The following is a 14,269-nucleotide window of genomic DNA, read 5'->3' on the forward strand; positions in this document are numbered from 1 at the left end:
CTATGCTTCGTCGTAGATTGGAAACATGAGGGCTGGTAGAACTGAGTGGAAAATATTGTCACACATGCGTCATTCAATACCCTTGGATTTCCAACTATTAGCAAGATCGTAGGGACGCTTGATCATCAGGGGCGTACGCGTACTGGCAAGGCTCTCATATATCCACTTTATCCTCGCTTGCTTATATCTAGGCTAACGAAACAGAAGACTTAGCCTTGTGTCGCATGGATGGTGTGTCGTTGTGTGCAACGGCGATTGTGGGATAGGCCAGAACATACTAGTGACGCCGGCATCGAATTCACGTGGATAAAGAAAGAATACGATAAAACAAACTTGTGCTGATCCATAGGCAGGTACGCAGGTTAGTCATATTGGTGCTGAAAGTGTCGAAGAATGATCAGAAAATTTCGCTATCAAGTGGTTTCTAGCCCTATTTATGGGTGGTTTGGACCAGGCAGGAGTACTTGAAAAGTTGACTTGTTGGTGTTTCTGTACTTCAAGAAGTTCTGCGTATGAGGAATTAAAAAAGGAAATTGTGTTATCAGAGTGCACAAAAACTTGGGTAATGGCATAATCATGTACACATTATGCATGTTGAGTGTCATTCTCTAATAATTTTCAACAGCATTCTGAGACAACCAGACACAACCAAGTCATGGGAGAGGGTGGCCAGGAACCTTATCTCAGACTGATATGCTAATTTTTTGTCATGCTGATTCTTCTGCGTTCCATGGTCAGGACTGTTAAATGATTGTCAAACAGTCAGTTGCCAAAGTATCTGGGGATGCCATGCACCTGTAGCAAAGTTTAGCACAATGTGTTTAGGTGTTTGGTCAGTCAAACATGGTATAACTGCCCATGAAATATAAAAAACAGGTTTTCCCTCAAATTGTATCCACTCTGTTCCTTAAAGGTGGAGGGAGAAGGGGCTAAAGCCCCCCCCCCCCCCCCCCCCCCCAACTGAATAGGAAACTACACCTCTGTCATGCACACTTGCTTGCATGCAAATTACAAGGCTATTACCAGCAGGGCAGGCAGCTCCAGACCACAGCAGCATGGTACAGGCATGCCATTGGGGCCCAGCCATACAATCTGACAAGGAGGGCATGCCCATATTCATTAGTGTGGCCACCAGGTGGGGCTGGAGAGTATTCCACTCTAATGTTCTCAAAGTTATTTCCCCCTCCTAAAAATGTCATAAAATGCATGTGATCCACACTTTCACCATTCCAAATGCCACTTTCAGACCAGGTTATCCCCAATAATTTCAGTTTGCCCCCCCCCCTCCCCAACCATGATTTGTCTCCCCAATCTCAGAGATATAGCTTTATCCATGTCCACACATAATCAGATGATTAAAGTCAGTGCTATATTGTAATGAAGAAGGCTGGCTCACACTTGAGTTCACTCTAATGTAATTAGCTCTGGCCTATTTTGAAGTCTCTACAATATAAACATAGACTTCAAAATGCTTTTTGATAAACATAAAATATGACAAACCCACCATGCACAGCTGCTGGCAAGCTGGAAAAATGAATCTGGGCTCATCAAATCCTTAAGCTCATTAAAGTTGTGCCCCTCCCTTGCCTTTGCATACCATATATAGCAAGTCTGTCTGCAGAACTAGTTGAGGACACCTGGTACTGGAACTCATGCATGCATTTGAAGAATGCATGCTATATGTATGTCACTCTCACAGAATGCCTGCTCATATTGTGCTGCATTTCAGGTTATTTACATTGCACTCTTGGTGAAGGTTACTTTTGGCACTTTCAAATTCTCCTGCTCCCACACAACCTTGTTTGCTTGTCACTGGATGTTTCTTGTCAGCTTTAATAAATTTGAGCAGAAAGAACTCTACATGTTGCTGTTTTGTATATATGGATGCATCTGACCAAGGATTTGAACTTTATAAACATCTTTGCACAATATGCTGTGTCACATACAGCCTGGGCTGTGCTACACCACATCTTTGATTGTACTTTTCTTCCTCATCCGACACATCTGAGGCATTCCTGTACTTCAGATCTCCACGGAGAAGGACGCAGGGATCAGTGCGGACGACGACCCGAAATCGTGTAGATAACCAGCATCCTCCGGGACTGACCAGGTACTGGGCGTCCTCAAACACTCCTTTCGACCACGTTGACCGTGGAGCCCCCACCCCGTGCTCTGCGAAACCCTGGCGAGACCGCTTTCAGAGTGCAGAAGTGTCAGCGGATTTCTTTGGTCTGGTAGACCAATAGCTCATTGAAAGGGCGTGGCGACGCACAGTCAGACGCGTGCCGGCGATTCGTCACTTGGAAAGTGAGAGGCGACTCCGATCCCCCGGCCGTCCGCCAGGGCAGTGCAGAACACGCGGGAACACAGTGAGCCCCGTGCGCAGCCCCGTGGCGATTTCATTGATTTGGCTGATCATGCTACAACGATCAAAAGGCACCTATGTGAAGGCTGCAACGCATTCAGTTCACTCGAGGATAAAGGGAACCATTTCGGAGCCGTGGTCATTAACGATTGAAACGGGCGGCCAGAGCAAGCACTTTGTTCACCTGCCATTAACAGGTTAAAAATAACCCCTGGCACGCACTGGTCTGGACTGGTCCGTCCGTCCGTCGCTTCAGCACAGGGTGCCGGAATTAGGATCTGTGTAAGAGCTCGGCAGGGCCAGTGGACCAAAAGGGCCTCGGGGCCTTCAAGGACTCTGATCTACACAGGCGCACGAATACTGGAGTGTAATTTCAAAAGAGATCGAACGTGGCGCGGTCCAGTGTCCGTGATTATCTGTCACGGTGGACATGGCGGAATCGTGTACTGATGACGCCGCTGGAGACGAGAACTCGCGAGCTCCTCGACCCGGACAGCGCTGTCCGACGTATGGTCCGTGTCGGTCTTCCGCGTCACCACTTTGGCGCACAATTGAGGCAGGGGACCTCCGCTCATGCATCGTCACAGATCGCGATGTCTGGGCCTGGAGCAGGAATGAGGCGCGGACGAGGCTGGACACCGCCGGGCACGTGACGCGTACGGACCTGTGGTTGTTACTACTACTGAACAGTACATCAACCCGTCTTTCGTGTAACGTTTTAAAGAGGCGCGACGACGAGGCCCTTTGTTTGCACACAATGGTTTGCTCGCGTGTGTAGTGCCACGAGTTCCCGGCTACGCCAGCGGTGGTACCAATCCCATGTCTTATGTAAGCATCCAGTGATAGTCATGGTGAGGCCTCCCAGCAATTACTCTAGCTAGTTTCGTGAGCCATGACTCCAGCCGGCCTTACCAGCAATGGATCAAGTTGGACTTTTCACTAATTGCTTCAGATTGAGCCAGTGCTATGAGCAACGGCGAGGGCTATCAGTGGGGGTTTTGACTTAACTTTATCAACACTTGGTTCAAAGGGCTTTACCAGTAACAGTTCCAGCTGAATGCGCTATCAATGGTCGTACCTTTTTTGATGCCAGCTGTCCCGGGCAGCCGTTGGTCAGGATCAGCCAAGATCATAGCCTGCCGTATGCGGTAACTCTGGTCACATGCGAATGTCCTGATCCTCGGGAGCAGCGCCCGGATCGCGGTCGTCCCATCCGTGCCGCTTCCTTCCCGTCCCATCCGTGCCGCTCCTCCCCGTTCCGTCCTTGCCGCGCTTCCCCCCGTCCCGTCCGTGCCGCTTCTCCCCGTCCCGTCCGTGCCGCTTCCTCCCCGTTCCCGTCCTTGCCCGCTTCCTCCCGTCCCGTCCGTGCCGGCTTCCTCCCCGTCCCGTCCTTGCCGCTTCCTCCCCGTTCCGTCCTTGCCGCTTCCTCCCGTCCCGTCCGTGCCGCTTCCTCCCCCGTCCCGTCCGTGGCCGCTTTCCTCCCCCGTCCCTCCTTGCACGCTTCCTCCCGTCCCGTCCTTGCCGCTTCCTCCCCGATTCCGTCCTTGCCGCTTCCTACCGTCCCGTCCGTGCCGCTTCCATTCCCGTCCCGTCCGTGCCTCTTCCTCCCGTTCCGTCCTTGCGCTTCCTCCCGTCCCGTCCGTTGCCGCTTCCTCCCGTCCCGTCCGTGCCGCTTCCTCCCCGTCCCGTCCTTACCGCTTCCTCCCCGTCCCGTCTTTGCCGCTTCCTCACCGTCCCAGACGGTGCCGGTCGCGGCGTTTGGGCGCTAGCCGGACGAGGCCTCTGCCGCCGCCCGTGGCCTTCCCTGTTCAGCGGGGGCCATCGTCAGAGCATGCCGACGAGCGCGGCCCGGTACCGCGCCAGCCCCCGGTGCCGCTTGTATCTAGGCACGGTTCCCCAGCGCTGGGCCCTGCTCGCCGTCCGCGTAACCGGTCCGCCGCGCCGTATTTGGCGGAGGCCGGTGGCGCCGCCGGCGGTTCGGACGGCGCGCGGCGCGCTCGCGAGGGCGCCGATCGTGCTCCTGCGCTCGGCGGCCTGGCCGGACGCGCCGTGCCCGATCGGGTCTGAGCTGCCGCCGGCTCCGGTGCTGGGCTCCCCGCCGAGTGGAGCGCGCTGCCAAGTTCGTGAGTGCCGCAGCGCGTGCTAGTGACAGCGGTCTGGCAGGGTCGGTGTCGGTGTTGTGCCGCTCGGCGTCGGCGCTGTCCTGTCACAGGACGCGGTCCGTGTCCTGCGTGTCTCCCGGGTGTTCGCCGGCGCCGCAGAGCTCCGCGTGTGCCCTCTTTCAACGCCCGTGCCCGCTCCCGCTGACGGTTGCCGCTTGGCCGCAGCGGCGATGGCGGGCGTCGACATCGAGGTGGCGCCAATGCGGAGCCTGGATGACTTCTTGGCCAACTCGGCGCGTTTCCAGATCCCCAAACTACCGCGACCCGGACAGGTGGGCCGTACCGGGTCATGCAGAACCTGCTCTACTACCAGACCAACTACTTCTTCTCAGCGGTGCTCATCTTTCTGCTAGTCGGGTGAGAGAGCTGTGCCAGCAATGGTAGCCTTAGATTGCACGGCTAGGAAGTGGTGTGTTCGCAAGCTTGTATGTATTTGCTTAGGAATATTGTTATTGAACATGTACAATTACGATGTAAGTGGTCTGTACTCTCCTATAACGTATGGTGTGCTGTATATAAGAGGGGAACCAACCAGGTTGTTGCCCAGTTTTCCACGATACGGGGTTTTAGTGAAATCGGTTAAGACATGGGGGAGAAATGTATAGACCAACTGCCTCTTCAGGCATTCTCCACATGCTGCATGTGCTGCAAGCTGTTATACGATCGATATGTGTGAAACACGAGCTAATGGATTGCTTAATGCCTTTTTGTGTTGTGGATACTGTGCTGCGCGATGAAATAGCCGTGTTTTTGGACGGTTATTTCAAAACTTGTGGTAGTTTTTCCCGCCTGAGGAGGTATAGTAAATGTCAGTGCCACGAGGGCAGCTTCAGCTATCACGAACAGGGATCACGCAAACAACGGCCGACTTAAACATGCGTGTGGCGTTGCTGGATTATCACGCCCAAAAGTCGTCTGATTTCGGCGGCGGCATTGCCTGAGTTGACGCCAGGTGGTCCGCGACGCTACCGTGTAGTCTTGTCGTGACTGGGCTGGCCTGAATTGGCCGCCGTCCACTTTTTATTGCCCAGGACTCGTTGACTTGGGGCGATAACGAAGCGGGCGGTCTTCTTTCCTGTGCGCTTAATGGCAGAGGAAATTTCCCGTTGCTGTGGAGTTCGTCTTTGTGCATGCGGGCGCGAGCGTACCCGCGGAGACGTCGGTGCGAGTCATTCTTCCTCCATTGCGCTGCGATTGAACTGCCACATGTGACACGGACATTCTAAAAATAACTGCGTTTAGCATGGCGTTATTCATGCGGCCACTTCACGGAAGTAAGGGGCATCTGGTGATATGACATGTGACGTATGACTGGATTGCGTTTCGCGATTGCATCAAATTTGGCCATCGTTCAGCTGGTTAGGCTGAAGCTCTCGTAACGTTAGGGCTGTGCAAAAGGGCATGCGTGCTTGTTTTTAATTGAGCTCACGCACCAGAGGTCTCGCAAACGAGATTCCACGATCGCGTGTTCTGGCGTAGTAGGTCAGCCGATCGCAACACTGGTAGTGACACGGATATCTCCGGTTCGGAGAACTCAGGGCTGTGAGCTGCCTGCGGTTAGTCGCCGCTGGCCGCTGCTGTACTGTAGCGATGTACGCCAGAGCACGTCCCGTGTTGTTATTCCCATTCCAAGTGTGCTGGCACCGTGACAGGGATGCTGCGAGGGCAGGTGAAGTGGGGCGTTGTGACCATCCAGCGTTTTCATAACGAAATTATTTCATAGCATGAAGTACTTGTCAGGGCAGAACGAAATCCCATCAGCTTTTCAATGGATTCACTAATCGAACAAAGTTTCTTCTTGGAAAAGAAGTAAGGCACAAGGCTGGCGATAAATCTTTGATTAGCATGGATCCACCGGTGCTAAATCGCTTTTACGGAGATAACAGAGGGCGGCGAGATATGTGTCGGGTTATTGCTCCGTTTTTTGTTTGTTGCGCCACCGATAGGTAGGTCAGCCGCTTATGGCTCCTTTGTAAAGGGATAATGAGCCGTCTCGTGCTGCGGTTGTCAGCAGGCTGTGCGGGCAGTGACGCTCGCCGTTTATGTTGGCCGCTGTGGCGGTCCCGCGGGTGTCACGCCCCGCCTCCCGCAGGATGCTGCACCCGCACAAGTTCCTGTGCGGCATGCTCGCCCTGGCCGTCGTGTTCGCCATCTTCTACTATATTACAAACAAGCAGGCGGTGGCGTCCCACTTCAAGCGGGATCACCCGCTGCTCAGCCTGACGCTGATCTTCTCCGGAGGCTACTTCATCGTCTACATGCTCGGATCGGTTCTGGTCTTCTTGTTCGGCATCTGTTTGCCGTTGCTGGGTGAGTAAGACCGCCTTCCACCCACGCCCCCAGCGGTGGCTGGGCCGGCTGGGCTGGCTGGGCCACGCCCGGCCGGCCCCAGTGGGCCGGCTGGCTGGCGTGGCATTGTCAGTCTTTGACAGTTGCTCTTTCTGGAGCTCCGACTGCGAGATGGCATTTGCAGATAGCGCTCAGTGAATTATGCGATTGAAACGTCGGCAGCTGATCAAGGGCCCTTTTACGAGCATCTCAAGCTCGGGTGCGGTGCGCTCTCTCATATGATGCTCACGTTCCTTTGTTCGGTGGTGCAGGACGACGTCCCGTGTGATGGAATGCGGTTCTGCTTTCCCAGCCATCGATAGCGCTGCGGCGAGGTGCATGACGGCGCTGGCCGTCTTCGCATTAGTGTCAGCCCAGTGGATAAGATGTCATTGTTTATGGAGGCCACATCCGCGTCCAGACCGACGCTCCTATTAAGGGTGTGCCTTGAAAGAGATACTCTGCAGCGGCTACGTCTCGAGACAGTGTGGGCGTTGGCAGGGGGCAGTGTGAGCTTGAGGGCCTTCGGCCCAGAGCTGTGGTCTTTCTGACTGATTGGGTGCGCACGCCGCGCACTGCATGTGCAATGCTGAAGTGGTTCGCGATGCTGTGATTCGCTGCCGAAGCTGCCTGTTTCATGGCCATTCCTACCGCGTGAAGCCTGCTTCGTTCCTTCCTGGGGCAAGTTTTGAAATGGTACATTGAACGTTAATAGTGTTCAATGATTGGTAAAGCATAACATCATCAAACGTCAAAGACGGTTACGTTTTCCAAAAATCTCCGAAAAACTAACAGGATTCCGATTTACACTATAATGGGTCTCATCATCAGGTCAGAACCACTCAGGCGCGCCAGGTCATCGGCTCATGGTCGGGCTAGAAATTGATAATGGCTTAAAATAAAGGCGTATTCTCTTGTTTTAGCGAAATTATAAAACACGTCAGCACCAATACATAACTGGTCATATGGGAAGCTCAACTTTTCAAGAGAAAACCCAGGATCACCCAGGATCAAAAACTTGGATCACATTCTCAGTCATTCCTCTGTCTTTAAGTAGCCGTCCATGTGCACAATATTGTCATATCGATTACGCTCTACTTGGTATCATCAGCTTGTGCCTGTTCCTTGCTCAACTTCTCGAGAGACAAATTTTGCTAAGCGCAGTGTGTTCTCAGCCCATATTTACGCTGTCCTATTTACAAATGCCTGCTTCATAGTTAAGCCATGAAAAACTGGTAACTTTTGCGAGAGATGTCACCAGGGCGAAGAGACGGGTCAGAGAGACGTCTAACTCAAACGCTGCACTATGCGGGTGGTCGCGACATGATCACAGTAGCCGTGGTGCCCTAAAGCCCAACTTATCATCGCCACGTCCCGGCCAGGTGCCTCACCGCGTATCTGGCATCCGTCGTTTTTAAGCATACAGTCATGGACTGCAGCGTGGAAGCCTCTCGCGGCTCTCCGCAGTTTCTGTATTAATGTCATGTCTACTGATTCCAGCGGTGCTCGTTCACGCGTCCATGCGGTTGCGGAACATGCGCAACAAGCTGATGAACAAGATGGAGGCTGCTGGACTCAAGAGGACGCCGATGGGTCTTTTTCTTGACGAGCTTGGGGTGGACAGTGACAAAATCGTCTTCTGAGCAGGCTCGCAGCTGGCTTGTGGTCTGGGTGCTGTCTGCTATCGATGCTTGCTTAGTCACTTGCCAGAGCGTATGGGTAGAAATAGAACGGTATGTCAATTTTGTGCTGTGATTGCACCCATATTTCCCTGTTTACCACAGCTTTCAAGATTAGCGTGTAGAATTCAGAATCTCCTCTCTGAGCACCTTGCTTATCTACGACCAGCCCAGAACTTATAGTTGAGCTGCTTCCGCGCTCGTGAGAGCTGAGTCTTGGTGTATTAGTATGTTATATGAGGCCAGTGCATGCAGTTTCCGGTGCGATTAGCTCGAAGCTTTGACAGTTAAGCCGTTGGTCAAGGTGCAAATTATGATATCATTCCAGCTGATGGTTTACGTTATTTTTTCGTGTGCTGTGATATTTCTTTGCGTGAAGCCATTGGAAATATGGTGTGTTGTCTTTGGAAATGTTTGGCGGTCCATCCGCAGTTTTATTTAATGTATCCCTCTTTGTGTTTGTAACCGTCAGCCGCATAATGAAATATCAGGGAACGTGCATGATATTTGTGTCGGTACTCGGTGACTTATTTCCAAAGTGGTAACGGTTTGCTCATTACCGTCCTTCGTTTTCCGGGTGGATTGAATCCTGGCGCCAATTCTTGGTCCCGCATATGCCATTGGGCGCGGGGATGGGGTGGGGGGGGGGGGGGGGGGGGTGAGGAGGAACTCCACTTAAACCGCGGCGGATGCTGAGGGCCTCACGCGCACAGCCCATTTCGTACTGAGGGCCTCTCACACAGCCCAGTCTGGTGCTGAGGGCCTTCTGCACAGCCTCCGTCTGGTGCTGAAGGCCTCCCACACAGCTCCCGGTTGGTGCTGAGGTTCTCCCGCATAGCCCTGTGGCGCTAAGGGTCTCCCACACAGCCTTGCCCGGTATTAAGGTCCTCGCACAGCCCTTTCCGATGCTGAGGGCCTCCCGCACAGCCCGTCCGGTGCTGAGGGCTGCCCACAGCCTCGCCTAGTACTGAGGGCTGTCCACACAGCCTCTCCCGGTACTGAGGGTCCTCCGCACAGTCCCATCCGGTGACGGCCGCCATTGCCAGTCTCTAGTCACGCAGCTGACCTGGGCGGCCTCCGCTGGCTCCCAGCCGACGCCAGCTGTGCCAACAATATACGGCGTACGCGACACCCGTCTTTCGTCTCTGTGGGGCTCAGTGTGACAATGCCAGGGAGCTACCGTGACGGGGAGCGGATTGCTCAAGTGATCTAAGGAAACACCACGCCGCGTCTCGCTTGCTGTCAGGTGGAAAAATACGGGCGTTGAAGACCGTTTCCCGTCGGAAATATTTGCCGAATGTGCATTACTTCAGCTCCGTAATCAACTGTTGCTTTTGATTTCAAGGGAGATGTCTAGGATGCAGGGGTGTCACTTGACGTAGTTCAGGATCCCCAATGCCGGCTAGGGCCACCTCAATGCTCTCCTGAGCCCCCCCCCCCCCCAATGCATATGAGTAAAAAATAAAAACTGGCCGGTGAAATGCAGCGAGTGTCTGAGCCACTGGTGCACCAGGCACCTCAACACAACTATTAATCTCGTCATCATGTATCATCAATATCATTATCATGTCGGCTCCAAATGGAAAGTCATTTCTCAACATCAACACAATCTCGGAGCTGATCAAATAATTGCTGTTTTAGTGTTGATATTAAACATGCAAATGCAAGTGACCGAAATTCGGGAAGAAAACTGTATCCGGGAGATAATCTAGGTCAACGCTTTTGGTTGGGTCCTCGACCAATCTAAGAAAATGATTCCCTTGCTAGGGTGTCCAGATTCGAAAGAGAAATAAAGATGTGGGACATTCATATAAATTCATACTACTGAAAAATGCATTTCGTACATTGCAGCGGCGGAACATCGTTATCAATTGGGGGGGGGGGGGGGGGTGGGCTTGGGACCCTTTGCCCAGGCCAGCAGATCAGCCTCCCCAATATACAGATGAAATCTATCAGTCTTACCCACCATACTTGATGACTGAGGAGGCTATGCAAGCAGAAATGAGTAAGCATGAAATACTTTTTGGATCCTGTTCAAATGGCAATGTCACGTGGACCGAATCCGAGGGCGCACAGGTGCACCGGAAGTTCTCACAAGTTTTGGTCGCACCAGGTCTCAGCCAACGGCCTTAGGCTCCCATACGTGACAGGTGATGCGTGTTACGGAAGTCGCGGGCGAAGCCTTTTTCCCTCCGCTCATCAGTTCCTGCACATCTGATGACGCAGTATTTGGTCTGTTCTGAGGTTGGTCGACCCATAACAAAGCCGGGTAGGGTCTTGACTGGTTTTGAAAAGCTTCAGCCGTAGCCTGCAGAGTGGGGTTGCTCCAGTGCAAGGCCCTAGAACAGGGCTCCAGTGCTACAGTGCGCTTGACGGCAAGCTCTATGGACTCTTGTATCTCAATGATACCTTTGTGGCACCCTACATGTCGTCGTGGGAGGAGAAAGTGACATTAAGGCGCAGGGAATATGGCGGCGGCACCTACTTTTCCAAAATAGGTACAAACGTTTGCATTTTAGTGATAGCATCGTAGCGAATTTTCCACACCATCTTTCCGCATCATTCCCTGCCACATATGCCGTGGTTTCCACGAATTCAACAGTAAAACATGAATCGCGCGGGGTGTCTGAAGGAACCCGAGTCTATGGCAGGGGCGGATCCAGGATTTCGTCGAGGGAGGGGGGCACACAACATTGTGGGGACCCCCTCCAAAAGACATCCCACCATTTCCATCATTACATTTTAAGATAGGTCGTATGTAACATACTGCATATATATATATACTATATATATATATATATATATATATATATATGCTTATTTATTTAATAAATACGGAAGCCCATCTGACTGGACAGCCCTACAAAGCTAGGCGTGCTACGCATACATAAACAGAACTCACTCATTTTCTACAGATCACGTTAAGTGCTTTTATTTGAAGGCAAATCGTTTCTCAGCAACAGGCAGAATAAACTTGAAGTTAGCTGCTAACCACCGTCAAAACCAAGCATGACCTTGATTTCTACTTATGTATTTACGGCTAGCCAGCTCGGCGATGTAATCGGCCGATGGCTGATGACAAATGCATAGTTTCCCCTTGTTATAAAGGAGTACAACATATCCTAGTATTCAAAATATGTTAAGAACGTGATGCGCTAATATAATGAGTGCCATACACTCAATAGTCAATGGAAATGACACATACGAGGTCGGCGGCATGTAAAATTGCATTCGGCAATGGCGCGTAAGAACTCATCGCCGCACATCCGACTACTGCTTGAAGGCGAAGGCACCAAGACCAATAGGGACGGGACCTGAGCGATCATTGGGGGCTGCAGGAGGCCAACAAAGTGGCTCCCGTCAACAAGAATAGGGTCCTCAGAGCCAGTAAAAAGAGCCCAAGACCAACGGGTGAGCCCCTACACGACCGGTAGTGCCCCGGCAGGCTGGCATGTAAAACCCCTAACAGAGCACATTAACCCTCCTCACCCTCCTACTCTCCTACCCCATCCTCCTCCTACTCCTGTGCGATTGAGATACACGGGCAGGTTAACAACACGAGCCCCGATAGGTGTGAAGAGTCCTGCCGCGAATGAGACCAAAGGGAGAGAGCCCCAAGAGCCCCGAGTAGAGAGTAGAGAGCCCCCGAACATCGAGTGTCTCCGTGTCTTACCTTATAAGAGCCCTAGCGACAGTACAAGGCCCTCCGAGCAGGTGAAAAGAAACCGGTACTAATATGATAGGCCCCTTAACAACTGAGTGTACCCTAGAATATGGGGCCCCGGAAAAACCGTATAGAGCCTTTCGGACGAATGGGAAGAATCCGTGGAGGAAAATATAATCGATCAACAGTGCTCAGGCATTGAGGCAGACAGCGTCCCAACAACTTATTGGGCCCTACGAGAAAATGCAAAGAGGTAAAGGAAAACGTGGAAAGCTCCTTAGCGATCAGATTGACCCGGCAAGTGGACATATGGGGGCAGGCAACCAACAGCGTAATGCTTCTATACAGCGTAATGAGCCCCGAAATTTCCCCCAAGCAACTTTTTCTCAATCAGCGAAGAATGAACTTCGTCCACTGATAAATTCTTTAGTTTTGCTAACAATTGTCATCGGTCGTCTTTGGGCCCAAATACATCCAATTTTGTTGTTTTTTTTTGTGTAAGAAACTGCGGCCATCCGTCCAGTTATGGCCCCTCCGGAGCCTTTAACTCCCTTCGGCATGATCTATGGGGCTATGGTCACGGGCCTCCCCTCCACCCTCTGCATCTGCCACCGGTCCGAGCAGCTTAACAGATGGGGCCCACCATGAACATAAGGCTGCCCATTGAAATGATAAATACTCGCGACACAATGTGTAGGGCTCTGAACGATCGAGTGTGCTCGGGCAGATTAGCATATAGGCCCCCCGTCAAGAGCGTAGGACCTCCATTCAAATAGGAAGTACCCAAGACCCGATGAAGAAGAGCTCCGAATGATCGCGGTGTACCCCGTCAGGTTAACAGATTAAGGTTCCCAAAAAGGGCGTAGGGCCCTCCATTCAAACAGGAATTATTAAGACCCAATGAAGGGGACTCATGAATGATTCAGTGCGTCAGACCAGGTTAAAGTATAGGCCCCCGTCAGAGCGTAGGGCCCTCCATTCAAAAAAGGAAGTACCTAAGACCCAACGTAGAGGGACCCCGAATGATCGAGCGCACCAGAGCAGGTTAACAAATAGAGCTCCCAACAAGCGCGAAGGGCTCTCCATTCGAATGGGAAGCGCTGAAGACCCTATGTAAATGGCCCCAGAATGATGGAATGTGCCTAAACAGCTTATCAGAAGGCGCCTGACACGAGCGTGGGGCCCTCCATTCAAATAAGGAGTACCCGAAACCCGGTGCGGAGGGCCCCCGAAAGATCCCCCGAGCTCGGGCATACCCGAAAGGGTGTACCCGAGCAGATTATCAGGCGGCCCAGACAGGAATGTAAGGCCCTAAATTCAAACGCCAAGACCCAATATACAGGGCCTCCGAACAATCCAGTGTGGTCGAAGCGGCGAACAGATGGGGTCCCAGACAAGTACGTAGGGCCCTCCATCCAGATAGGAAGTACCCAAGACGCAATGTTGAGGGCCTTGAATATTCGAGTGTGCCCGAGCAGGTTAGCAGATGAGGCCCTGCAAGAGCGTAGGCCTCATTCAAATAAGGAGTACCCGAAACCGGTGCGGAGGGCCCCCGAAAGATCCCCCCGCTAGTCGGGCATACCCGAAAGGGTGTACCCGAGCAGATTATCAGGCGGCCCAGACAGGAATGTAAGGCCCTAAATTCAAACGCCAAGACCAATTATACAGGGCCTCCGAACAATCCAGTGTGGTCGAAGCGGCGAACAGATGGGGTCCCAGACAAGTACGTAGGGCCCTCCATCCAGATAGGAAGTACCCAAGACACAATGTGAGGGCTCTTGAATATTCGAGTGTGCCCGAGCAGGTTAGCAGATGAGGCCCTGGCAAGAGCGTAGGGCCTTCTGTTCAAATATGAAATACCCATGACACGGTGTAAAAGGCCCCGAATGATCCAGCGCGTCAGAGCAAGTTAACAGACGGGGCCCCCGAAAAGAGCGGGGGCCCTCCATTCAAAAGAAAGGACCCAAAACTAGATGTAGAGGTCCCCACGATCGAATGGGCCCGAGCATCTTATCAGAAGGCACCCCGACGGAGCGTAAGGCTATTCAAATAAAAAGTACCCAAAACCCAC

General features: G+C 52.5%; 1 pseudogene; it reads left to right on the forward strand.

Moving 5' to 3' along the window:
- The first annotated feature begins 119 nt into the window (after window positions 1–119).
- Window positions 120–8,862, forward strand: LOC119112149 (PRA1 family protein 3-like; annotated as a pseudogene).
- Window positions 8,863–14,269: the final 5,407 nt, after the last annotated feature.

Source organism: Pollicipes pollicipes, unplaced genomic scaffold (assembly GCF_011947565.3).
Source record: "Pollicipes pollicipes isolate AB1234 unplaced genomic scaffold, Ppol_2.1 Scaffold_7261;HRSCAF=8764_pilon_pilon_pilon, whole genome shotgun sequence".
NCBI lineage: Eukaryota > Metazoa > Arthropoda > Thecostraca > Pollicipedomorpha > Pollicipedidae > Pollicipes > Pollicipes pollicipes.